Raw genomic sequence first — 27,788 nt, 5'->3', positions numbered from 1 at the left:
TCTGCAGTTAAAGGAAAAAAGCAGCAAAGTCCCCAGTCTAATTCTTAGTGAGCTCAGATGCATGAGAGGCTTAGTATGAATGAAGAGAACACACTGTTTGAGCTTTATGGTCCTTACAATCAATAGCTTAACCTTAAAGTTATTCATTTACATGACTGCTGGCAAAAGTCTCACCAGCTCTCCAAAACCAGTCACAAATTAGATCCAGTCCTACACACAGAGCATACAAAGGACAGAGGAGGAAGTATAATTAAGAGGAGCACAAAATTTACAGTGCAATTGAAGAATATAGTACAAAAGCCCTCTGCTTTCAAAGTTCAGCTAAGCAGTGCATGGATACCACTCTCTCCTCCCTCTTATTTCAGCAGTCCTGGGGTAGGCTTTGCAAACCTTTGGACAGTGACTACATCAGCACTGAGTTTTGTTTAATTTAGCACCCCTTAAGGGCAAGGTTGCCAGTGGGATGTAAGTAGCTCAGCACATACGAGTGTGCTGCGGGAAGATCTCATTTCTTCAGGTTACCTTGAAAAGGGCCCATTTAAAAACAACTAACTTTTCCTAAAGGTAACCTTCAGTATTTTTCCCCTTATATGTTAACATCTGACATGCCTTTTATTTAACAATAGATTCATGTCCACTCTGAGTTCCTTAAAAATCTTTGACTGTATCTGCACTCACTTCATTTATTCCTTTAAAAGAACATGCCACCTATTGAAAGGCTAAAACTAGCTGGCACAGAGGGAAGCTCTGCAAAAGTGCAATAGCAGGTATTATTTCAGGGTGCTTTCTGAGCTATGTTTCTGCAATTCAAAATGTCTAATGAGCTTATTTGATTGTATCCATGCCAACAAAGAGATATAAACAGCTTTAATCACTGTTTCGCGTTGCTCTTGACTCCCTGCTTGGCTTCATTATTTTCCTTTTAGCCACATCAAGGCACAACACTCCAACTAAATCACTCAACCACTTGCTGAAGACCTGTCCATGTAATAAGATTTCTTTTTTATTATCTCATGGTCTTTTTTGCACTGCCATTTAACAAGCAGCAGCAAAGCTGAGTGTTAGCTCAAGAGCAGTAGCTATGTGAGGAATTAACATCAATAGCTTTTGTTGGTTCCTCTATTTTCAGATAAATTTCTAAATTTATTACCCTAAACTGATTAATGCCCAGAGACAGGGAGCAGGTTACAGCTTCTGGTCTCCTGTTTTGTCCCTAACAATGCTGGAGGGAGAACAGAACAGGCAAACAAAGGGACAAGGAAGCATTAACAGTTCAAGTCACAGTAAGTGTTGGCCTGCTTAAACTAATAATATCAGACAATTCTCTGTAGTCTAAAACGCCCACAATCCTCCTACAGAGGTCCAAGCACTCCATGATCAGTGAACCATGTTTTAATGATATATTCTCTTGTAGAGCTTTAAGGTTTGAAATATTAAATCTTTTCTCTCATGCATGCTGACAGCAAATGAATCTGATGCCCATCCATTAATGAAGTTTGTCTGTCTCTTGATCATTATAATGAGGGCATTAGCTAACATTACTTCCCCCCACACACTTTTTTATATACAAATAAAAAAGAAAGTCAAGGAGTACACTAAATGTGACACATAACTACAAGTTCAAAAGGTCACTGAGGATTGAGGTCAGATAGCATGGAGAAAATCTTGTGCCCTCCTAAAAAGTAGGTCATTTCTTTCAGACCCACATGGTTCTAAGAAAAATCCTGAGGCATATGTGCAATCTCTGTTCTGTAAATAGCTTGTAAAAATAGCTTGAAGGTTGTTTCTTTTTTAAAAGTACCCCTTTTTTCTTGCCTTATTCTGAAGTGGTTCTTAATGTGATATTGACACATTCTGGGAAAAGGATCACAGAATAATAGTATGTCTTAATTTCTCTGACATCTAGGTCTGTTGCCTATTAAATACTATAAGAAGTGTCAGTGACTTCTAGAATTTTCCAAGGCATCCGTTTTTCTTTCTACTTCTTTTTCTGCTTGATTTCATCAGAGTGGTCAGGGAGTCTGTGCTGGTTTTTAAGGCTACAGGCTGAGAGCAGCATGGGGACAAAGGCAGCAGCCTACCAGGGCACCAGCTCAGTGCCACAGGGCTTGCTCACGAGCACTCACTAAGAACAACTTCTGCTTCAAGGCAGGAACAACTCACACCTGACATCCAGCTAACTCCATCATAGAGATGGTTATGGTGGCTTTGAAGAAGCTCTCCAACATCTAAGCTATCTTCCTTGCCGTAGTTCAGGTCTGCTATATGTCTTATCCAGCACAGGCATGGAGAGCAGATTATTTCCTTTTCCCATTCCCCAATTCTTCTCTTCTTGAGGCTGAACAGCATTAATTGATTTAATCCTACATCTAGTTTATTTTTGTAGACTTCAGATCATTCTCCCTGCTCTTTTCCAGACATCTCACACTGGCACACAGTGCTGTCACTGAAGCTTTACTGGTGCTGAGTGGAAGTTTGTGGGTGTTTCAGGATATACCCATCAATGCACATCATATAGCACCATTTTCTCCCCTCATCACAGCAGTACATCTCTGAGCTGAGGACCCTCAGTGACATCTGAGCCTTTTCTGACCTACTCCGCTCTTTGAGTGGGAAAGCAGCTCTGATTCCTGCCTGGCAAGTGAGACATAGACTTTCTGACCCCTTTGAGACTCTATAGAACTGCAAGATGATACATAAACTGATGATAACTGTGCCTGTGCTTCTCACTTCCTACTCCCTCAGACAAAAATCTGTCAATATATAAAAGTTATTGTTCTTAATGAATAGACATGGGGTCCCAATTGCAGAGCAGGTTCCTCAGCCTTCTGGACACTGCACATTTAAAATACCATGGTTCTTTCGGATAGATGTAAAATAAAACACTTTGGAACAATGAGTTAACAGTATAGGTGAACTCCTAAATAGTTTTGCTGTGGGGGTTAATAAGAAATGTTTTCCCCCGGCCACAAGTCTTGCAGCTGTAGTTATGATAGGATTGTGGCTGCAAAAGCCCCATTGTTAATCCTAATCTGCTGTTAAAGTGCTTAATCGAGAGATTATTAACATTTCTGATGAAATACTTAGCTAATGTGCAAAATGTAATCTTGGGGCTTTGCTGTCTGGACTTCCAGTTAATATCATAAGCACCACAAACACACTAAATGCCTAAACAGTGTACAGGGTTATCAGCCTAATCCAATGTGAGAGCATAGGCACTCCCTCCCTGTGCTCCCTATACATTTTCTCTTAATGAAAACATTGTAAGTATTTTGCAGCCTAGCAGCTAAGGACAGATGCGTCATGTCATGTGGCAGAATAAATGCCAAAGCTGTTAGGCAGTTTCATGGTTGTGGCCTAATCCTGAGCAGTGCTGAGTATCCATCCCTCTCAGTGCAGCCTGTGGTGCTGTCAGCTCGCCAGCACTGTAGATCAGAACTGGTGGCCTTGGCTACGCTTCCAGAGAAGGTCACTGGGAAAGGAGGGAAGAGGAGGTGATAACAGATGAATACCAAGGCGAAGAAGCAAACCAAAGAGCAGGAACATTGCTGACACAATTTCTAAACATTTGCAGTCTTGAAGACATAAAGAAGTTGATACATTTCTGCTGTCTTCCACTTCCACAAAGAAAAGAAACCCTTCCTTGTGCTAGGATGCTTCCATTTGTGACCAAGACTGGCTCTGGCATTGAGAAGAGAACAAGTTCTCCCTGGAGTGGCCATCACACCATGCCCACATATTATCAATGGGGCCATCAACAGTTTGCTGCCACAGGCACCTCATGGCAAAATTTTATCTTATATCTAGATTTTCAAAAGTCTTAGACACTAAATTGCACATCCCCTTCTTCAAAAAAAGCGATTTATTCAGGTGCACATACACAAGACACCTGCAGATTAAGCACATACATTTTAGTCCTTACCTAGGTAGGCCAGTTATCTACGCCTCGTCTCCATCCAGGAAAACAGAAAGCCTCTGGAAAGCAGTTCATCCCTGTCCTGCCCAGGTGCCCATTCCAGCTGGGTGGGATTGCCTTTCAGAGGTGCCAGTCTCACTAACCTGAACATACAAGCAGTCCAGAAAGGTAGTTTGGACTGTGCTTTTGTAAGGCTAAATTAAGTTCCAATGAATCTCATCTAACATCTCCTGAAAATCCTGCTGATGCAAGGCACCAGCCATCTCACCCAAAATTACACCATGCACCAGTGACAATTTGCATTGCATCTTGAACCACTCTTTCTTGGATTTCATAGGGGTCAGAGGTAGCCTTGGCATCACGGGCCCATCCCTTGTAGTATTCAACTGGAAAAGTTTTCTGTTTCTTCAGTTCAAAACTTCATAACCACAAGAGATTTTCCTAGCCCAAAACAATCATAACCTCATCATTAGAAACAATGCAGCAGTGTTTCAAAATAAGCTCCAAGCATCCAAATCTGGACTAGAAGATACCTCCCAGAACAATGGTTGTGCTGAACACTGCTTGTGTTTTTTGAAAGTGGAGCTGCTTTTGAAATAATATAAAAATCAAAACTCTATAGCTGGGCTTCGGCTCGCTCTTGCTTAGTCTCTTTCCTCTAGTCATCATTCTATTTCTAACACGTTCAGCTTAATGAAATCCTTTACCTCATCCTGTTTTGGTGTCACTTTATAATTATCCATCACAACCAATAAATAAATTTTCTTTCTGTGACTACAGATTCATAGCAAAAATCAACCTACCACAAGCAAAGCAAGCGAAGTAAATGGAGCCAAGTCAAACTGGAATACCACAAGAGTATTAGCTAGATTAAACATTAATAATGGCTTTTCTCCTTTTGATCACTGAAGTAGCAATGAAGCAGTAGAAAGAAAGCCTAAGATGTTGACATATGTTTTTATTATCTTTAGTCTTCTTTTTTGAAGTCTTGGGAACTGACTCCACAAATACTTCCCAGGTCAAAGGCAGAGAATTATGTTATTTATTTCAGCAGTGAGGAGACTGGGCAATTTTATTAATAAAGATAGCTTGATTTATTCTTTCAAAAATTATCAGTATAACAATCGTATAAAAACTACAAGGAAAAAAAAATAATCCAATTTTTAAAATTGCTAACTTAAGAGCTAGAGCAGATTAAAGAGATTCAAACATTAAGTACCACAACAGTGGAAATCCAGCTAAGCTTTATTTTCCTTGCTTTTCTCATTTTTAGTCATTCCTGCCTGTTTAGGTTCTGCCAGGACTGGGAACAGCTTTCATACAGCTTGTAGTCAGAAATGTTTGGTCCTGCCACTTGCCTGATCAAGGGAAACACCAAAGAAATCTCACAAGAAATCCATGCCTTCATGAGATTTCCAGCTGCATTCCCTAGACTCTAAAGGATGAAGTTTTCTAAGAAGTCTTGCACGTGTGAAGTGGACCTGGAGCATATCTGAACATTTTCAGATTGGCCTGTCACTAAGGAGGTCTGCTAAGAGGTTGGCATGGAAGGGAAAGACACTGAGAAAAAGAAAAAGTAGTAAGTTTTAAAAAGGAATTTGTATTAAGAACATGCAAAAATAACAGCAATATATCACTCAGTTATTTTTCCCCACCTTTCCCCTCAATTTGGGTTTTTTTGTCCTGATTAAAATAATACTTGGGGATGGGAAATTCTCTCATTTTTATTTAATTGTAAACAATTTTAATTGACTTTCCTATCTTGTTCTGTTGAGGCTTTGTTTTGTAAAAACTCAGAGATTCTGTGATCACAGAAAAGGTAGCTTGAAAGATTTTTTTCAGTGAATATTCCTGGATCACTGGAATATACAGTTCTAATACAAAAATTCATGTGTGGGTCCTAAAAAAGACTGAGGGCATCCTGTTTTGTGATGAAAGAAAGGAAACAATGAAACTGAAGCAATTTCTAGTCTGAAACAATTTGCTGTTATGGAGTCCGTAGACTGCAGAAAAAAACTGGAGTTCACAGGAAATGCTAATTAAACTACTCCTGACACATCCTAGAGTGTTTCCATTATCCCCAAGTTTACTTTAAAAAGCCCAATTAGCACCAGGCTTCTATTAAGAAACACACCAATTTCTGATTTTCTTTTCCTTCCCTCTCACATCCACATCCAAATCCCACCACCTCCACATTTCTGCATGCCAATAAAAACCCTGGTGTAAATGCCAGGCACATGAAGACCCAGACATGTCTGAAGACACCAACTGGCAATTATGGGCAATGCACAATCCATGCAAACAATTAAATATCAATCTGGTTATGCTGGATCCAGCCATGATTTTTTCAATCCAGTCATTTCCCCCTTTTTCATATTTTCCAGTAATTTAGTGTATTAATATGTCTTACTCATTCCCTGCTTTCACCCCTCATTGTGGAACATTATCTTGGTAAAAATACTGACAGGTACATCATGGATGGTTCCCAAAGTGCTCAAATATATATATATATTTATGTTTTTCAGGATGAAAGTAAAGTGTTTGAAATTTATTTCAACCTTTGGGTCCAGATTTTTACAGAGTAACCACAGACTGTAACATAACCAGTGTCTTAAAAACTCACGTTCCTGACACCAGTGTGACAGTGGAGCTGTCGAAACACAGCTGCAGCATCCCATCACCGATGAATCTGGATGTCATTGACTCAAGGGTCATCTTGTCAATGTTATCAGGCAGACTTTGCCTTTTTAAGGCTTGCTGACACCTACACAAGCAGCAGGTCCCACAGGACGACCAGCGACAGCAGTAGCAGTGCTGTCAGCCCAGGTCCCGTGGTGGGTCTCGTTCCAGGCTGCACTCACAGAGGCTCTGAACTGAAGGCATGTTCTTAAATGTTGTCTTGAGGAGACATGAACTTAACATAAGCACCTGCTTCCTCAGCAGAGGCCTGGATCTTGTATCAATATTAGGAGATTGCATCTGATTTACTAAGCTTCCTGCATTTAAACACCACGCCCATTTAAGGGTTAGCTTGTAAATTCACTGCTGCTTCTTGAGTTACCTAGCTTGTTCCATTTACAAACTTACCAGAAGAGTAAACATGCTACAGCAAGTCTGCTTATCATCTTCCTCGACAAAACCATAAGCACCTCTGAACCAGCACGTACAGTCTTGCAGCCTGGCTAGTCCCTTTGCTAAAGTGGAACTAGGTCTCCTGTACAAGCATGTGTTGTAGTGCTGAAGCTCGTTAGCAGAACAAGGGAGGACTTGGGTCTAATGATGAGAGAAGAGTGTAGCTGCAAATAGTTTAGGTAGCTGAGTCCTTGTGGGTAATGTGGGTTTGGTCACTGAACTTAGTGCAGGTTTGGAGAAGATCCAAGATGAGAGATCAGTCAAGAGCTCAGTCTCTAGAGCTGCAGTTGTCTTTTGTCTTGTCAGACAGTAAAACAGTTTTACTTTTTCTCCCTCCATTCCTCATAAGATAAACTCATGACTGATACAAATGCAACATGAAGCAAACTGCCTCTTTGAAAGCTTTACTGTGAAGAAGCCTACAGAAGTTTTCAAATGTGCTTTTATACAAACCATGGGGTGCTTTGCCACTATAGCAATTTCACAGGTTTTTATGGTATGGTTCCATCACAAGCTTATCCACAATACAAATGTTGTGATAAGCCAGAGGATAATGTGTAGAGATAACACAACAGTGTCCTACACCTGCAAGGCAAGGGCCCAGTCTCTACCTGGGCTGATAGACATCACCTCAAGCCATCTTGAGCCCAAAACAATGTTTCCTGGTGATGTTTGAATTCCTGCAGGTCTCCTCTGCTGAAAAATGTCAGTGAAAGTCTCAGAGTCACAAAGCAGGTCTGCAAAGAGGCACAACTCAAACCACGGTGATGCCTGCTGGGAGTCCTCATCCTTCCTATTGGAAAGCAAAAACCTAAAAGTTTAGGGATTGGGGTTGACCAGTGGTGGTCTTAATAAAAAATTAAGGTGAAACTGCTTTAAGGAAAGAAGCTCAAAATTAGATAAAGACGACTGGTTTTGGAAAATCTTAGTGATGGAAAACTGATGCACAAAACAAAGGTCTTGGCAACTGCTGGGCTGAAACATGGGTACAGTTTTCAGTTCAGAGCATCTCCAAAGCATTAATGTTTACACAAATAAATATTCATGAAGGAATGGTGGGAAGAAAAATTAATGCTTTTGGGAGCATTTATCTAACACCACATTTAAATTGCCAGGTGGTCATCTTATTGGTTTGATATATGCTCTGTTATCATGAAGCAGCTGTTGCTTAATACAAGTAAACCCTGCCCAATCCATGTTTGAGATGCTAAATGAGATAACAGACTGTTTTCTTACATGGTCATATACATGAAATGCAGATGCCAGACCTATAAAACGGCTCATGAAATAAACTCTTTCAGCCAAATTAATACCAACAACCTCTGGCATAATAAGATGGTATATTACTTTAAATTCATGGCAAAAGAAATATTTTGTACCTCATGTCAGAATAGGAGATAATCTACATGGTTTACATTCTCTTTATTTGGTTTTCATCATTTAAAGTGACTATGTTCAGCAACAGTTTCAAAGGGCAAAAGTGAGAAGAGGAGCTGGCAATTTAATGCTTCTCTATAGACCTTTGTAATAACTTAGAGAAGTAAGAGGAAAATGCCCCTTTAGGTGACAGTGAACTTCAGGAAAATAAGCAATGATCACTACACAGCAAGGAGGAGAAATATATATAAATAATGGAACATTCGTTTGACTTATTTAGAAGGAAATAGAATAACATGTTTACTTTTCAAAAGAAGCATTTAGCCTTCATAATTAAGTTAGAGTTATCTTCAATTTGATTTTCCTGTCCAACTTCCAGCAACATTTTAACTGTAAATGTCCTGAATAAAAACACTGTCATAGGAAAAATCTGGTATTACTTTGTGAACTGAGAGTTGAGTTTTTGGGTTTTGGGTTTTTTTTTTAAAAGAATAGGCATAAAGGCTTCCATGTGTTGACATGTCCCTGCTAGCAGTTAACTGTGTCCTACTGCTTCACTCCCGTGGCTGCAGAGAGCGCCGGCGGCTGGCCAGGGAGCTCTGCCGTCACCCAGGCGGGCAGCTCGGGGAGGGAGCCTGCTCGCTGTGCTCACCTTCCCTCCACAGATCTTCCCAGCCACCAACTCCACGTGTTTATGGCTGCGAAACACTGGAGCGCCGGCGCCAAACCCAAGCCAACATCTTTCCAGCGAACTCTAACAGCTCAGACCACAAAGCGCTGGCACTGATGCGGCACTGCTCACTGGGCGTCCCTCTGAGATTTGATGAAACCAAGGAACAGCGGGGGAGACAAAGAGAGAAAGAAGTGAGGAAAGAGAGAGGCTAGACAGAAAATGGGGGATGTGATGCAACGCTCCCGCACTGGTGCCTGGGCCGTGGAGCTGAGCTTGTCCACCGGCATGGCCAGGGAAGGAGGCGGCAGTGACGTCTCCAGCTGCTGAGCTCCTCCAAGGCCCCCAGCCAGAGCTCTGGTGGATGAGCATCCACATCCAGGTGCGGCTGACCCTGCGGGGTTACGTGGTGGTCCCTCCCGGCCCAGCATTCCCATCATGATAAATTCTGCGCCCAGAAAATGCATCCCGCGGACTGAAATGAGAACTCCCTGCACGATGCCAGGACGTGGCTCTTTCATGTATCACCAAAGCTTCGGATTCAGCACAAAGGACACAGGAAGCACGATGACAACAATTCAAACGCTGTTCTGAGGTTTTGCCTACAGCCATCCCTTTGAGCCTTAAATTATCTGTAGTTTCAAAGCTCTGTGTCTGAACTGCTGCATCCCAGAGGAGACCCGACCCTTAATGATTATTGTGCCTCTGTGCCCATATTGAATTACAACTCTGTTAACACCAAGACACCCAAAGTTCCTGGGTGTTTTGAAGCTCTCACCATTTTTCAAAATATACAGGGACTTCTCCTCCCAACACTGCCTGTTACAGTTCCCAATTCCCAGCTCTTCCCCCCAGCGTGTGGGCTACAGCTTTTCCTTCTCTCTCTGAACAGCAGGCTGAGACTCCAACTCCATCACATGGCTTACAGGCCTGGAGGCTTGAAGGATAAGACTGGGTAATTAAAACGGAGAAAGTTGGTAATGTTCCTCCATGAGGACAAGGCTTATTGTTTTGGAGCTGCAGAGTTTCAGACAGTGCCGGGAGCAAACTCCACTAATGCCGGCGTGTCCAAAAGGATACAGTGGTGCTGCCAGTGCCTTCCTCCAGCAGCTTCAGACATGGACCAGCATTGCAGGGATTGTTCGCACAGTGAAAGCCCACATATATTCACGAAGACATTTCTCACAATCTTTCTATCTTCTTTCCCCATCTGCTGCAATGCCTGTGGGCAGGTCTGGTGCACCCTGCGGGTAGAAAGACAGGCCCAGGGAGGAGATGTCCTCGGGCCATGGGGAGAGGAAGCCCTGAGGCCAGTTTCTCTCCATGCCATGGGTCCGGAGTGTGGTGGCAGTAGGACAGAAACACTGCTTCTCTAATGCAGAAACGGACCCACCAGCACGGGGCACAGGAAGAGTGTAGGTGGAAAACAACAGAATTCATCAGCAACTGTACAAAAAGAAAGAAATTCAGAAAGTTCAGTGTTGACCTTGAGAAGGTCCCAAAATTGCACAAATTTTTGTGACAGAAGGAGGAAAAAGAATCTAGCATCTAAAAAAATATGTTTATACCCCAGAGACCACACTAACTCCCTCCTTGCCTGCTAACCCTCCTTGCCAGCACGGGTGGCTGCTTCCCTCCCATGGGCAGAGCTGTCTGGCTGCAGGGTTCCCCTGCTCATGCTGAGGAGACTATCGCCTCCCCTTCCTTCTCCTCTTCATTTCTCCCCTCCCCTTGCTTTCCCCAACACATGCGATCTCTTATTCACGTTTTTTTTTGTTATCATATTTCCTTCTTCTATTCTTTTCATTTTGTTCACTTGTATCTTAATTTCTCTGTAGTCTGGAAAAGCTAAAGGCACACAGCCAGTCCTGCCTCCAGTATGTACTTGAGGAGCCAACAGCATGAAATGAAAATTAGCTTTAAAAGAAAAAATTATTTCATTAAGTAACATGGCTGTTTGGCACTCAGAAATGTTCTCTTGCAACATACACTGGTGATCACACAGAGATGCATGTTATTCACTCAGAACTGCATGGCATACTTGAATAATGCCTTTTAAACATTTTTGAAAGAGTAAGACACCTTAAACCATATTCTGCAACTTTATACTGGACCAGAAACACACCTCTGATTTCAAATCACCAACAATACAATTTCTAGTCAAAATGAGTGTATTTTCTGAGTTTCTTTCTACCCATGTCTTCTGTTTCAATGTAAATTATTCTTCTAGAATTCAGTTGGGCATATCTAGTCTTAAAACAGTTTTCCTTCTAAAGCATGATGAGTACAAAAACCAAGGCACGTATTCTTTCTGAGCTGGCAGTGTACTTCAACGTTCAATGGTAAGGGTACAGAAAGGAGCAGGTCGCACAGGACCAAACTACCAGCACAGGCTGTGACCAGAGGGACAGGCACCGCTGCGCATCGGCTCTGTACTAGTTGTAATGAACAGCTTCCTAGGAGTTAGTTAAGCAAATAAAGTAATAAAAAAGAGACTTTCTGCACATTTTCTGTCCCTCTTCTCAAGGTCTCGCTGTTAAGGTCTGTCAACGGATTTGCATGGAACAAAAAAAGAGTTTTACACAGCAACAAAGTATAAAACCAGTGTGTCATCCCCAGGGCCGCCCCGGTGAGATATCTCTCAGGGAAGAGATGTCAGGCTCTGCCCTAAGCACCAGCCCTGCCTTGCTGTCCTGCTTTCCCCACTCATGCATGACACAGTCCCCCCCACGCCTGCCCACACCTCCGGCTGTGAGGTGCAATACCCATCCACGGGGGTTTTGTGTCACCTGGAGTAGTCGCTGAGTCTCACACAAGAGTCCTACTTGTATGTGGCCTACCACTTGCTCCAGCTGTGCTCGGCAAGCGGGTGGTCATCCCTTCGCCAGCCATTGCCCAAGAGGCGAGGAGCACACGTGTGCCTGGGGGTCTGCTCCTCTCATCACAGAGGCCTCTCCCACAAGCCTTCCCTCGTGATTCAGAGAAACAAGCACCTTGATTTGTGATGATATGATATATTGTGGTGATATGATATATTGTGGTGATGTGATGTCTCACTGATGTACATTTAAAGGTCTGAGATATAAACTTCACCATGGAAATCAAAATGGAAAATATGGTGCTGTCTCTGCTTCCTCACTTGAAACACTTAGGTATAACAGGAAATTTGTCTTTGCTATCATCCTTTTGGAAACCACCTTCAATTTTCAATGAACTAACTGGAAGCAATTTAAGAGTTTGCATCAACCCTCTCAAAGTTAGTAGACAGATTTACCTGGGTGCTGGATTTGCCATGGATGAGCCATAGCAATCCTACGCATTATTTGTTAAGTGTTTGCATCAACTGCTTACTCCCGGTGGTACGTGACTGCTCATCACAGACACATGATGCTGTCATTGAACCCCAGCCAGTGCCCGAGCAGGGCTCTTACCAAGGACATGTGTGTACTTGCAGAAACATAGGGATGACAGATGAGAAAACTCTTGTGGTTTGGTTTTCTATCTAAACAAAAAAGCTTTTTCATAAACACAAACAAGGTTGCAAGGAGCTACACTGGGAAAACAGTCTTAGGAAAGCTACTTTTGGCTGCAAAGTTAATTCTCCTTCCCTGGAAACGTTCATGCATTGATATGTAGCACTCAATTCTGTGCATGCAATTAAAGCTGCACCATAGAGGGATGTGTTTAAAGATTTCTGAGACACTTCTCACAGAGGGAGCTATTCCAGCCACCTACCATAGACTTCTGATTAGTGTTCAGGTTAAAGCCCCTACATTTAAGACTCTGATTTCCCTTTGAAGTCCAACAGAGAAAGGTTTGCTCCTCCAGAAAGCACTTATGTTAGATGTCTGAAGTTAGATAATGTGAACAGTTTCTCACCCATCCTCAAATTCACTTAGGACAATACTGGAAAATAGCTGTACTTAACCCACAGCCAGCTATTGCCCACACAGACAAATTCAGGCTTTCCATGAAAGCTCTGAAGAGCCAAAGGGCCATAAAACACCCCAGCAATAGAATGGGAGACTCTGGGGGCTGGGGGAGACAGAGAGAAGCCTGAAATTAAATTTGAAATGGACGGTTTCTGGAGGTGGTTCCTGCAGTGCTGCACAGCCTCGGTCTGTGCTCTCCAAAGCCACCTCCACACACAGCTACTGGGAAATACCATGTTGAAAAGCTGGAAAATGATGCAGAAAATCCTCTGTTCATCCTGAGCAGGCAGAAAGCTGCCGGGTGCTACCCTCAGTGGCAGCAGAAATGGGACCAGGGACCATGCATGGGCAGTGTTATGGAGATGTCCCCATCTATGTGGTTTTGGTGAGCATCCCTCAGCCTCTCTGCCCAAAGCAGGGTGCCATTAGTGTTCAGGTAAATTTTCTGATAGCCTGCTTATTGGGAACATATGACAGATACTTACCACATACCCTAAATATTCTTGATAGCTAGCATTTCTGAGACTCAGGGTCCTTTTTAACACTCCAAAACACTTAGAAAAGGTTAGCCCTCCATATCAGAAGTGAAGTTTTATACTTTCCGCTAACATTTTATATAGAATTTTTGTTACTGATTGTAGCACAGCACTCAGGATCTCATAGATCCCCTTGCACTTTACTTCGTAGCCTTAAAAATATATATCTTTTGTGGAGGGATGGAAATGCATATTAGGACATTTGGGTATTTAAAAAAAAAAAAAAAAGCCCAATATTTGCAGCTGGCTCCAGCTGCAAATTACAATTTCATTAACTATAGTAATAGTATTCCGGCTAGTAAATACTTGCTGGAGTATTTACAATGCTAAAGTACTGCTAGAAAACAATACTCCCCTTTGTTTTCTCATTCCAATAAAGTTACCATAAGATTACAAAGGAGTCTGATCCCAACGGAGGGCTACATTGCGGTAACACACAAATGTACGTATGCACACACACCTAGACAAGCTCTATACATTATCTCATTTACATGATTAACAGCCATCCTTTAACCAACTTTCTTATTATTTTTATACAAACAGGGGGTCTGCCTATATAATCTAAAAATTTTCTCCACACAGCAAGTTATTCCCATTTTCTAACTGGGAGAGTCAACATCTGACCCGGAACTGGAGTTAACTATTTAAGTCTTAATGAGTAGTAAGAAGTAGAGATAAAACTTTCTGCATGTGCTGAACAAGTGCTAGGGAATAGGGAGGAGGACCCTGACAGGCCAGGCCAGGCCAGAATGGAACAGGACAGGAACAGAGAGCAGGCAGTGTTTTCCAAGGATGACTGTTTCCAGCAATCTTCCTTCTTTGTCCCCTCCATCTCCACATCTCCTTGCATATATGTAGGCTCCCCAAGCACAGCCTGCTCTGCCATCATAGCCCCATTTTACATAAGTACCTTTATAACTCAAAGCTGGCTCCTTGTTCTCTTTTGTCCTTTTATTTTGCATCCCTAAGAAATTTTTCCACCGTTAAAAGCTATCTGTCATCTCCTAAAGACTTCTCCCTTTTGTAATTCATCTATCACTCACATCTGCTGAGGATTGAGCAGAAATTAAACAAGGTCTGAATGTCTCAGGAGCAGGCCCTATAAGACAAGAAAATAATATAAAATCATTGTTTGATTTCTATTGGGGCAAAAATTTAGTTTGAGTCTACATCCCCCTGGCTTTCTGATGTCTCTTCCCAGGTCAGAATAGGCTAGGCTTGTGTCTATCTGCACTTTGAAAGGAGGTCCTACCTTGGAGACAGTATCCCTCATTCACTGAAAAGTACAAAAAATTATTTACAAATATTACTTTTACCAGCAAGTTAGCTCTGCATGACCTTAATATTCCATGGAGAAGCCCTGCTCAAACACCAAACACTTTCTGCATTGATAACTGTATTTCATACCCACCAAGGGTGTGTCCAAAATTTGCCATGCCATCAATGGTAACTGCAAGGATTGTTAAGTGTTTGGGGACTTAACAGTACTGAGGCTTTTACTAATTGAAAAGAGTGTATCAATTTTAAAATGTACCAATTTACAAAGAAAATGCTTTGTTAGGGATTTTCTTAATAAAGTCTCGCTGAGATTTGTCCTGACAATAAACATGCACTGATGGACTGAATTAATTTCCTATGTGATTAAAACACATGATGTATTTGATAATGGAATTACAGAACACTCTGCTCTCACAAGGACATTACTGCAATCAAATATTCTCTTCTGAATCTGGCACAGCTGACATATGAGTGTGTACACAAGGGGAGGTAAGGTGGGGGAGAGCAAGATACATTTGCCTTAGGACGGGAAGGGAAACCAGTGAAGGAGGCGTCTGCAACGGCGGCAGCAGGAGTTTGTAGGGAAGGTGTGGTCCAGTTAAATGGACAGATTAGGGAAAGAGGGAAGAAGGGAATTTTGGTGTGATTTGTCTGGCTGTGCCAGCCTCACGGCTGACTTCTCACCCGTGGCAATCCTTATTCTGAGCACACAACCACAGGCACACAGAGGAGTCCAGCTCTCGTTCTCACTGAGATAAGATGTGGCATTTGACACAAGCCATAAAATTAAATGCAGCAACAGCAACCTGTGTCTGTAGGTACCTAGTCACGGTGTACACGGTGACACGGAGCTGCAGCGGCTGGGTAGGAGCCAGGCTCCCAGCAGGTCCGTGTGGGACATCCCCAAGTGAGGAGCTGCTGGCTGATGCATGCGCCTCCATACCAGTGTCTCCTCTGACCATGTCCGAGCCAGCCAGCAAGCCTGTCCTGGCAAGCCAGGGCATGATCCAGTGCTGCCTGTCACAGCATAAAAAGAAGTATGGCGGACCAACTGAGGTCTGATTTTTGTTTTTCTCCTTCCATCTTCCCAGATGCAAACTGCGTCACAGGTGCGACAGACACAGGGGTTAATTTGGCAGCTGCGCCAGAAGGACTCACCAGAGATTAGTGACCCCGGAACGAGTCCAAGAAGAGACAGACCTGACTGTGATGTTTGGTCATTGCAGCTGTAGAGCCAAGGCACCAGGAAAGCCATTTGGGCCAGCAGTGGGAGGAGCAGCCAGCCTTTGATAGTGAGGCCAGAACCCCCCAGCACTCCGCAGTCCTCTGTCCCACGGCAACATCTGCACCCAGCCCCTGTCCCAGCAGCATCCCTCAGCAGCACAGCTTCACGAGGGACTGTGGCACGTTGATCTTTTCCTCTTGGGTTTTATTGGTAAAAATGGACAAGCCTAAAAGTTTTCCACAACCTTCTGAATTTACTGTTTTTCATGAAACCCTGACACCTACACATGGAGGTGAAGCAAAAGCACCATCCTTTGCTACTACCTACTCTAGCTACAGTCAAATATTTTCCACCTTAAGTCTGTTCAGTGATTTCCTTCTCCCGCATGTGGAGAGGAGGACATGTTCCAAGAAGCCCAAGGAACTGTGAGAACAACAGCTTTGCAAAAACAACAAGGACATCTGGGGTTTCCATCACTTTTCATTTTTTCCCAGGTAGAAATGTACAGATTGTGTGACAGGGACAGAAGGTATGTCTTTTTTCTTTGAATTTTATAGCCTACATTGATTCACTAAGCTGGGCCAATCTTAAAATGTGTATTCATCTTCCATTCATTACACTGTGCTTCACTACCTTGGGCTAAGATGTTATTTTTGTCAGGTTACTATTTTTGAAAGGAGACAGACACACATTTTAAAAGCCACCTTCTCAGTTAATCTCAACCACTGACATGCCTTTGAAGCTTTGGTTTTTAAGGGATGTGGTATCAGTGATCTTGACAAACATTTCAGTTTGCCCACTGCCATCCAGAGACTGTGCACACAAGTTTGCTTTTACTAACTGCAGAAATACAAGCAGAACAGACTTACAGTAGGTATATAAACAAGAAGGTCACAAGGTTAATGTTTGACTCTAATCCTAATGACTTTTTTCAGCCACGCACAAAGCATGACATCAGAAAGAATTCACTAACAACAAAGTAAAGATAAACAAGTACAAGAGCACAACTGTCTCTTTTGTACACCAGCTTCAGAAGTTGCACAAAAGTATTTAAAGTACAAATAAAAATACCCTAGTTTTATAATAGATGTAATTTTATCCATTCCTCTCCATTATATGTGCAATAAGTTGCTCCAAGGTACCAATAAATATATCAGAGGAACTTACTGGTTTATAAATATTTTGAAAAAATAGAAACTATTGCTTAAATAACCACTGTATAAAGAAAATAATCTCCCATGGAATCTATTAAACTGGGTTAATGAACTAGCAGAAAAAAGTTTCAAACCTATTCCCCCCAACTTCTAATTCAGAGCAATTCTTTCAAGCTGAGTTTCAGACAAAAATAATGAGGAAAGTTGTTGAATATGGATTTGAGTGAACAGAAATTAAGTCAGCTGTTTACAGAAATGTTTGCAAGCTGTGACAAATACATTCTGGGTTGTTTAGTTAACATGCAAGGTGATTCAAAATACAGCAACTACATTATGGCTGTTATAAAGGCTCTGTGAAAATACAACAATATTGTTAAGGGCTCTTGAGACACAGATAGCAGACCCAGGCCAGTAAACAAACCCCAAAAGAAGTGGAAATAGTTCACAAAAATTATAAATTCTGCCAGCAAATCTCTTCACATGTCTTTTCACAGATAAATGTAAAACCTTATCAAAAGGCTTCTGTGTCCAGAATATTTGTTCTGTTTCAGGACAGTTTACTTTGGCAACTTACTCAACTTTGCATCTGTAATTAAATGATAAAGATGAGACAACGTGGATCTGGAGAGATCATAGGAAACTGCATCTTATCTATTTGCCTTTTATTTTCAGAGCTCTTCATGTTCTGGACTCCCTAATGCATTTTTCATTAAAGCGGGAGGGCAAGTTTGACATACAACTTTCTCCTTCAGTGCACGCGGGAACTGTTAACCAGGGGCAAAGTCCAGCATTTTCTACCACCTCAGTTTCTCCCTCCATCAGCAGTTTTAAAGTGATTCCCTCTGATTTGGAGAATAGACATGTCTCCTGGTGCTGCCTTGATCCATAATGGGAAAAGCATTCAAGCCCACTTCTGGCTCTGAAGAAGCAAGACCTCAGTGAGTGTCTTAGTTGGAATTAAGTTCACATCTAATTTGGTATGAGCATATATTATTTCCAGCTTGGGAGTTAACCTGGTGTCCAACACTGTCTCACTGTGGAGGGCCCTGTAGACCCAGAACACCGTGTTTTACTGCCAGCCCATGAGAGATGTCCCTGCTAATACCCAGCTGAAGGATTTGCTCAGAGCAAAATAAGAACTCCCATGGAAGGCTGGAGATGGGGGTCACCTCTTTCAAATCCTGATCAGAGGACTGACCATGAACTCTATGCTGAGGATGGCACTGCCTTCTCCAGAAGACTCTCGGGCCCAAAGGGACAGTTCCCACGGTGACACCTCCCAGAAGGCACAGGCAGAGCCCTACTGGCACGGGTCTTGCTACAGAAAGACAACAGCAGCATCCCCCAGTTACATCAGCAGATGGAGTGGGATTGAGCTCATCTAACATCTGAAAGTTGAGTGTTCAGTCTTCTGGGGTCATCTTGACTACCTCCTTTGGCATTGAAAATGAGGCCTCTAAGGCAGTGGAGTGACCATCCACTGGAGTCACCAGTCTCCCTCCTCTGGAATGCATGGATAACTAGCTGCAAATTAGTTAGAATTTAGTCACAGCATAGATGTCTGTGTCTGAATGAGCAGCACTGAGCTCCTTCCACATGTTTCTTTCCATCCAAAATGCTTCCATAAAAGCACCAGTTTCTCTGGTGGGTGATAAAGGTAGTCTGGGGTATCTAACTCAGCTGTAAACTTCAACAGTGCACCTACTAAAACTAAATAAGCTGGTTCTCACCATTATTAATTTGCTACTCAGATGTCCTGAGGAAGCCACCATGCAGTGCACAGGCTCAGGTACCATGAGGTGGGATCACGGTCCTGCACTAGAGGGAGAGAACAACTCTGCAATGTATTGACCGAAGGCTGGTGAGGAGGGGACAGTGAGAAGACAAGAGACCATGATGGCTCTCAAGGCACAGCCATTTCTGAATAAACTCCTCAGGCTCACCAAAGTGATGAGTCTGGACTTCACCCACTTCATTGGCATCAGTGGGTCATGTGAAGACTTGAGCTATGAAGAGAGACATAATTTCATTTCTTATCCACCCAAATCAGTTCATGGTTTTGTGCAACTTTTTATGACAGCAGTAGTGTAGATGACCTTGCAGCCAGGAGTCTTTGGCCAGAAGGCTTTTTTTCCCCTCTCTCACTATTTCAGCATTCCCACTGCTGTTATTCTGATAAGGGAATTTATAAACATAAATATTTTCTGATCAGCAGGCTGGAAATGTCTCAACATGAAATGCAACCTTCACAAGAGGAAATATCATCCTAACTTACTGAGAGGTATGAAATACATTGAACGTAGCAGTGGGAAATCTGTTAGCAATAGTAACTGCAACATCAGGGCCATAAAACATGTTTAGCAGAATCAGGATTCACTGAAGCACAAACAAGCTGTACACTGATAGATGCAGGTTTTAAAGAACCAATGATCTTCATGAAGAGCCTCCTGCTTGTGGTGACCCCCTTGATGAGCAGGCAAGCATGGGGGTGGAAGGCTTGGTCTTACACGGGAAATTTAAAGGTCTGTTGCACCTCTCTGCCCTCTCCCCCTGACCCCCGCCTCGCCATCAGCGCAGTGCAGGCAGAGCACTCCCGCCAGTGTCCCCACAGCTGCTCAAGGGACGGTGGCTGTCACCAGCCTCAGCAGAGCTGCAGCGAGAGGCACCAATCTGGCCAATATCAATGGGTCCTGTACACCCATACCTGCACTTCAAACACCTCCAAATGCCCAGCGAGCAAAATCCCTCACTGCCCTGGGCTGCGCTGATGCCTGCCCTTGACTGTGCTCTGCCAGGGTCAGCAGGGCACTACGGCAGGAAAATATTAACTCCTACAGTAAAAAATGCCATAGAAAAGTAACAAAAAAGGCATAATTTCTGTTCTTTTGATCTGTACACAAAATTTATCCCAATTCCTGACCAGCAGTGCTCTGAGATAGGCAGGGATATGCTTGAAAACTAGCTCCTCATTAGGGACGGGAATTGAATTTCTCAAACATTCTTGTGACAAAGCAAAGCAAAACAAAAAAGCAAAGGCTCTGCATCTGCCATCATCAGCTGGGATGTGTCAAGAATTTGCTTCCATAAGGAAGATAATGTGACTGAAGCAACCTGTAGAATAAATTAACTTGTTTTAAAACAAAACTTAAGCTTATATCACAACTGACAAACAAGCTGTGTCCGATTGGATCCAACCTAAAACTGAGAAAATATCACAGGTATTCCCTCTGGATTCAAAGTGATACTGCTTCAGTCATGTTCTTGGCTTTTTATGCCCACCTCTGAGTTCCCTCCACCACACAGTTGTAAAAAGCTGATTTTAAACTCATGCACTTGGATCTTCCCAAGTATGATAGATTTTGTATGAAATGAGAGACTCCTGGAGGTGCTGGGAGACAGTGTTTCTAGGATCATTAGCCAGAGGCAACAAAATCAGACAGGATAGGTCTCTGCAAATAGTGAAAAAAAAAAGGACAAGACACTAGGCTTTCTAATGTGTCTCTGAAATGATGAAGCACAATTTATTTACACCCAGCAAATGTATCTCACAACTGCCTAACAGTTTCTGAGGATACTAAAACTACATGTAGGTAGTTTAGAAAAGCAAATTTTAAACATTTGCTAAAACTCTTCAATCCTATTGAGTTGCTACTCTGCTTCTCTCTAAATAGTTATCTTTCCCTAGCTGCTTGCAAAGCTCAGGAGCGTCTTTCAGCTCATCTGGGAACAGGATAAAGGAATGGATTGTATCAGCAAACACAGCACAAACTAAGAGACAGGATGGCACATCAGCCAAGTCAAATGAATGTACTGTTGTTATTCAAAGACATATAACAGAAAGGGCCTTGCCACTATTTGGGCTGTAACACAGAGGCTCTGACCTGAGTTTTAGAGAGTAAGTGGCTGGAAAAGCCCAGGCAGCAGTGTGGCCAAAGTCTTGGCACTGTACAGCACCCTGTGTAGGTTGGGAAGGGACTAACGATGCCCTGAGAGGAGCACCTCCCAGTTACACAGAGTTTGAAAGCCCTGGAAGCCTAACTTCTCTAAACAAACCATCCGGCTAGCCCCACACATATACTTACTTTTCCCAGTTTTAGACTGATTCAGATAGACAAACATTTTCCAGAGCTCTGACCTTTCCTAGTCTGCCCATCTCTGGCTTCACCTCTAATTAACAAGTGTTTTCTCTTGAAACTTCTATTACGCATCTATTCTAAGCAAAACCTAAACACACAGCGGCTGTTCCCACCCAGATCCCAACCCAGGGAGGGACCCATGAGGTCTCTGACGATGAGCAGCAACCTGCCATCCACTCCCATTTCCCCAAGATCATCAGTGAAACAGTTTGCTCCTCTTTTAAACTCCTCACATGCTGCCAAGGCAGAACATACACCTCAGTGTACGGACCAGTGACCTCAGAGAGCACAGAAACAGAAATGCAGAAAGCACTAGAAGGGAGGATTCATTTTTTCCCAGTGATGTCAAAAAGCCCTTGGATCCCACTGCATGTTGTGGCCAGGAATGCGGGAAGCTCCTAAGAGGATTGAGACTTTTCTTCACCTTAGAAGACAGAGTGCAGATCAGCTTGGCACAGGCTGTGGGTTCATGATGTAAAACATGCAGCAAAATCAGCTTTGGGTGTTTTCCCAAATGTGGTGTCCATTCCCATCTCTTTTTCCCTCTCTGGCACCATATTGCACAGCCCCTGACTTTGTGCCAGCACCACTCTTCATGTGGCAAGCTCAAATACAGATTAAGAAGCCAATCCAGCTTTAAAAAATGTCAAAAAAAAAAATCTTTTTTTGACTTTCTAAAGCTGGATTTGCTCTCAAATGGCTTCACAGCACAGCCTCCAAAGTGATGAGCACATTGGTGAATGAGGGGCGAAAAGGCAGAAATTGTGTAGAGAGCATTTCTACCCAGCATTGGTTACAGTGAAACCAAACCATTTCTACAACATGACTTGCGTGTGCCAAGTACAAGGATGTTAGCGTTATCAGGGAGCTCCCTATTTTGTGGTTGGGTTTGATGCACACAAGCTGTACAGTGGGGTGACAAATCTAGCATGCATGAAAAGGGTAAAGAAGCTCATGAGCTGTGTGGTACCTCCATTGCCCACTCCTTAGCCAGGCTTTCAAAGATGACACTGGACTGCCCTCAGCATCTGTGCTCTCACTGGGCCATCTAGATGCACCCTGGCAGAGTGAAACCATTTACCATTTTGGAGAGCAGGATGGGATCGATTCCAGGACAAGGTGCTCAGAGCAGACTGCTCAGAGACTTGGAACCGACTTTCACTCTTTTTCCCACAGTTCACATTTACTAGGCAACAGACAGAAAAGGGACCCAAAGCATAAAACTGTGTCAAGCTCAAGATCAGAGTCCACAAAGAATGGCACACAGCAGCAGATGCATCTACTGTTTGCACAATGTTAGAAGAGCAACAAGGAATTAGTTATCAGAGCAACGGATACTCCAGATACTGTCAACAAAAGGATTCATCCTGAAAGCCAGTGAGACCATTATTCATGCTAAGCTATTTCACAAACCGTGGTGTTTCCAGAAAACCTGATACAGAGCAAAGCAGATAAGAAGGTGAAGTAGGTTTCCAGAGGTGATCCGAGAAAGCATGTGAAAAATGTCTGCATGAAAAAAAAGCACATGGGAAAGGGCACGGTTTGTAACAGGACTGAGGGGGAGAAAATACAGTAGCAAGGTGATTTTTTGAGCTGGAAGCTTCAACTTTGCAAGTTGTATCTGAGCTAAGAGGAGATGTGCTGGCAATAGACACATTCCCTCAAGCATCCGAAAGCTGCCTCAGCCAAAGCACCTCCTAAACGTGATGATTTGATGGACAAAGTCCTGTGAGCTCACAGTAAAAAAAAAGGAGCAGGACTGCTCATGTGACTGCTGAGAATGAGATGCTGTAGAGAGTGTCTGTGAGCCAAGGGAGGCCAAGGCAGCATATTCCCAATCTCTTCCAGGAAGCTCAGAGCTTCAATGATAGGTGGGGTTTTGTTTAAAGGCATGGTGACTATATTAGCAATAGAGAGCAATACTTTGCAAAGGGTACAAGGAAGCCAGTTACTGATTAAAATATCTCAGAAAAGAGCTATCACTGAGAAACTTTGATATTGAGCAGTGGAATTAGGGAAGACAATAAACCTTACTGCAGATGCCAAAAAAGTATGGGCCAAGTCAGGCCCGTGTGAGTGATGCAAGGAAATTGTTCCTTTGCAGCAAAGTAGGCGTGGATATGTTTAACTGGAAAGAAAATGAAACACTCACTTCAGGCAATGCTCCTTGCTCTCCTGAATTGTCCATGCTAACGGATGCTACATCTAAACAGAGGATTATGGATATCCTACCTTTCTTCACTTTAGTATATGCCAGAGAAGGAAACACAAGTTAATGGATTGGATCCAGACCATTTCTCCTATGGCAATTTTATTCCAGAGGAAGAACACCCACAGGAGGATTGCCCGAAATGTTTATGTCACCTTAAATTCCCAACCAAAATGAACCAAATACATAAATAAGGCCTTTTCTGGTACCTTACAAAAGAAGGTCTCAACATTTCTTAGAAGCACTGCTCCATCTTGCAGTCCCTCTGTGACGTATTGTGTATGTGGGAGATGAAGCTCCAAAAGGGTAAATGAATTGCACAAAGCCTGTGGCAATATTGGTAAAAAAGGCAAGATATGATTTCTGGGTCCTCCTTAATGAAAATAAAGTAATCTGTCTTCTTAGAGATGTCCAGATTCCTTCTCCAATCTATGTATCAATAGATGTTTATCCTCTCTAGTGATTTCAGATTTTACTTATTGTGGTGAGTTAAAGGAACAGTTTGTATTTTGTAACTATTTTTATAGCATGCTTAAGCATACCACATCATTTACTCATTTACTTCATAAACATCACAATATCACAATGCAATGCAAACTTCATTAAGATTTAGTAGAGGTCACTATACTGTCAGCTAAATACATGATTTAAAAAATGGCAACCAGCTTACTTCTTGGCTCTCATACCTTAGAATTCAATTACTATAAATACCTACAATTGCATGCACTGCCAAATACTGTACTTGAATGTTTGTCCATATAATGTAATTTGAAATGCATGTAGGATGGTACAGCTTTTGTAAAAGGAAGTTATTATCTGTGATAAAAGCAATTGTTGACATTAGAAATACAAACTAAAGGATTCAGACGGGAAATTTAATAAAAACAAAACAAATGTAGAAAGGAAAAGGGAGGTTAACAATATGGCAAAGCAAAGCCAGATGTAGCAGTAAATATCTGCCCAGAGGCAAACCTGAACTGCTACCTATCAGAGTGGCAGCACAGCTGGTTTATTTTTTACACTGGACATGATTGGTAGACAGACAACATTCAAGTATGCACTTAAGCTGGGAAAAAGCAAGGCTAAGCATACATTTCACTCTGACATGTGTTATCTCAAAAGCGGGAAAGACCATTTAGTCAGGGAGATTTGGGGGGTTTGTTTTGTGTTTTAAACAAATGCTACTACCCACATTTCCTCTTAACAGTCGTCCAAGTTGTATAGGTGAGTAAGAAAGCAAGCAAGCCAGGAGCACTGAGTCAGTGTGAGCTTTTCTCCAATGCATAGTGGGCCACAGGAAATGCACCAAAGCCGTGCAGCTCCTGCTTATGGACCACCTCCACCTGTGCAGGGCTGGGGTGCTACCCCCAAAAGAAATGTCCTTTTCTCCCACTTCAACTCCTCTCCCAGCATGCAGCACATGCATAACAAAAAAGTGCTTTGAAAACTACAGAACAAGGCACTCTCTGTGCATCCAGCTCAAGTACACTTCCCCAGGATGAGCAGAGTGAGGGGCAAGCAGAATTTCCTCGGTGAAACTCATGCTGGGAGCCAATGACCCCACTTGGAATAATCAGAAACTTTGAATTATCTAATTGTACTGTATAATTTTTTTTTTCAGCTTGAAAATGTCAGGAAGAGGATGTTACAGCAGGACACATACTAATACACACAACAAGCTGGCTCACATTACTATCTTCTGGCTTTTTTTTGTTTTCTTATTTTGGTCTTGTATCCTGCAGTTGTATCACTCCATAGTAACAACCTGCCGAGTGAGAGGGGGATTTACAGTGCTTTTCTCTAGCTCTTAAAGTATTTCTGTCACTTAGCTGTCATTTCAGAGTTAAAGGAGAAGTAACTACACATTTTGGACTGACCTAGCTGTTTTCTCCCTTTTTTAAAGAAAGCTTTTCAGTGACAAATGTGGCAGAAAGTATGTTGCGTTGTGGGAGGGAAGCAGTGTTTGGTATCCAAGGGGTACATCTGCACTAAATTATCATGCTCTAAAGTTTGGACTGATTTTTCAGTTAACAGACTGTTTTACCATGTTCCTTTAACTATTGGAGAAATAAGTTGTCTGTCAGTGTTTCTTTACCAAGAGTTTGAACATCAACCTCAGTGCAAAGCTCAGCAGGCATAGGCAGGGCAGGGTAGAGGGGAGGCAGACCCTACAACTGGGAGCTGGTACCTGCACCTCTGAAGTCAAAGTGGGGAGGAATTAATGTTCAAAACTGATACCCACAAAGAATAAATATGCTCACCACCACAGAGTATTTCATCCCTGTGCACACAACTGTATACTGCTGCTGGAGCTGTCTCTGTGATGATAGTTAGGCAGGTTCAATATTTAAGACACATTTCCAGCAGATGCATGTGGAAATCCATAGCTCGGTCACAAAGACATAACTCATGGATGCACTGGGAAGGCACAGTCAGGCATGGCCCTGACACGGGGCAAGGGGCTGTGCTGCAGCATAGGCATGCCCCTGCCACAGAGGGACTTTGATGGCCATTGCTAACAGGGACTGCACATGCAGAGAGTATCTGGTGGGGGCAGGAACAAAGGGTGGGAGCAGATGGTGCTGAAGAGACCTAAGTTAGCTGCAGAGGAAAGGAGCCAGGCACATTCACAGTGATAACTTGGGAGGAACTGTTCTTTTCAGCATTAATTTCATCCTGTGTAATTGATATGTTGAGAAATGCACCAGCTGCCAGAGTGGGTGGGGAGACATAAGGGCACAGGTGGTCAGATGTGGCACCTTCCTTTATGATAACCAAATGCTCAGTGACAAGAAGAGGAGAGAAGGAGCAGCAGTGAAATGGAGATGTGTGTGATTGTGGCACTAGCAGCCGTGAGCTGACACTGAGGGGATGGACAAGGAGGCTTTTGGTGGCACCTTGCACAGCTTGACTGAAGCAAACCGCTTCCAGCATGAGCCCTCAAACCCTGTTCTAGAAATGTGTTGAGTCAGAAGCAAGAGGCTTTTCCAGCTCTGCGATGAGTTCAGTTTCTCAATGTGATGAGATCCTTCCTGGCTCCCTGAGCTTTCATGTGGCAGCAGGGCTGGGCTTCCAAGCCACAGCCAAAACATCTGAGTGCACAAAAAAGTAGAGGCAGCTGGAAAGTAAAGGTGGAAATAACCTTGGGGTGATATTTTCCCTCATAAGGAATTGGGATGATCTATTTTCTCCATAAATCTTTGTTGCTTAAACTATTGAGCAACTCAACTTATACTGAGGAGAAAAACAAATAGACAAAATGATGAAACGATAAACTTCAGACTGGTGCAACTAGACCTTTCAGAGAGGCCTGCTCCCAACAGACAGGTAGCTGTCTTGCCTTTTCCACTCTGGTTGTTTTATGTAGACAGTTTTATGCATTAAATTCCCAGATCTGATCCTAGACTTGATATCTAGAGAGTCTGGGGATGCTAGAAACTCATCTACATACACATATTGTAAGTTTTTGAGCGGTTTGCTATCATATCTAACACTGGGAGCTGAAATGAAGCTCCATGCAAACAAAGTGACCCACCAGCCCGGACCCAGCACTCTCCTTCCTCCTCGAGGAGCAAAGGGTGGACAAAGCGAAGTGATGGGTGATGGCTGACAGGATCGTTCACTGAGGGAGATGAGAAGTTATCTCATGTCTTCTGAATGCTGATCCTCTGCCCTTTACATAACTCGATGAGACCTTAAATTATATGCTGTGGAGAGTCAAGATCATAAATAAAAAGGAGGGCTCCTCAGATAATGGCATTCCAGTAGGCTTACAAATATGCCTCATTTGGGAACATCTTACATTACAGTTTTGGACTTGCCAAATGATCTTCTGCTCTATTTATTACCAGCACTCTTATATCAGACTCATATTTTGAGTTCTTAATTTGTGCAACTTTTGTTCTACCTAACAAAAAAAAAAAAAAAAATAATAATTTTCTCTTGCCCCTTGATCCCAGTGCTATTAGCACCCAGGAATCAGAACTGACCAAGGACATCGGGAAAAACCCTGCCATACCCTGGCATTTTCCCCCAGGTGCCCAGCTGAGGTACCACTAATACTGCAGCATCAAAATCAGCCCCATGGGAAGAGATTCACCTTCACTGGCACTGACCAACATCAAGCTCATGTTTCAGAGGTCAACTTTTTTGGCCCAGGAAAGCACTGGCCAAACAAACAAACAGCTTTACATACAGAATTACATCAGGCACACCAAGTAAAT

The sequence above is a fragment of the Tyto alba genome, unplaced genomic scaffold (assembly GCF_018691265.1).
Source record: "Tyto alba isolate M040663 unplaced genomic scaffold, T.alba_DEE_v4.0 Super-Scaffold_38, whole genome shotgun sequence".
Taxonomy (NCBI): domain Eukaryota; kingdom Metazoa; phylum Chordata; class Aves; order Strigiformes; family Tytonidae; genus Tyto; species Tyto alba.
This window is presented reverse-complemented; position numbering follows the sequence as displayed.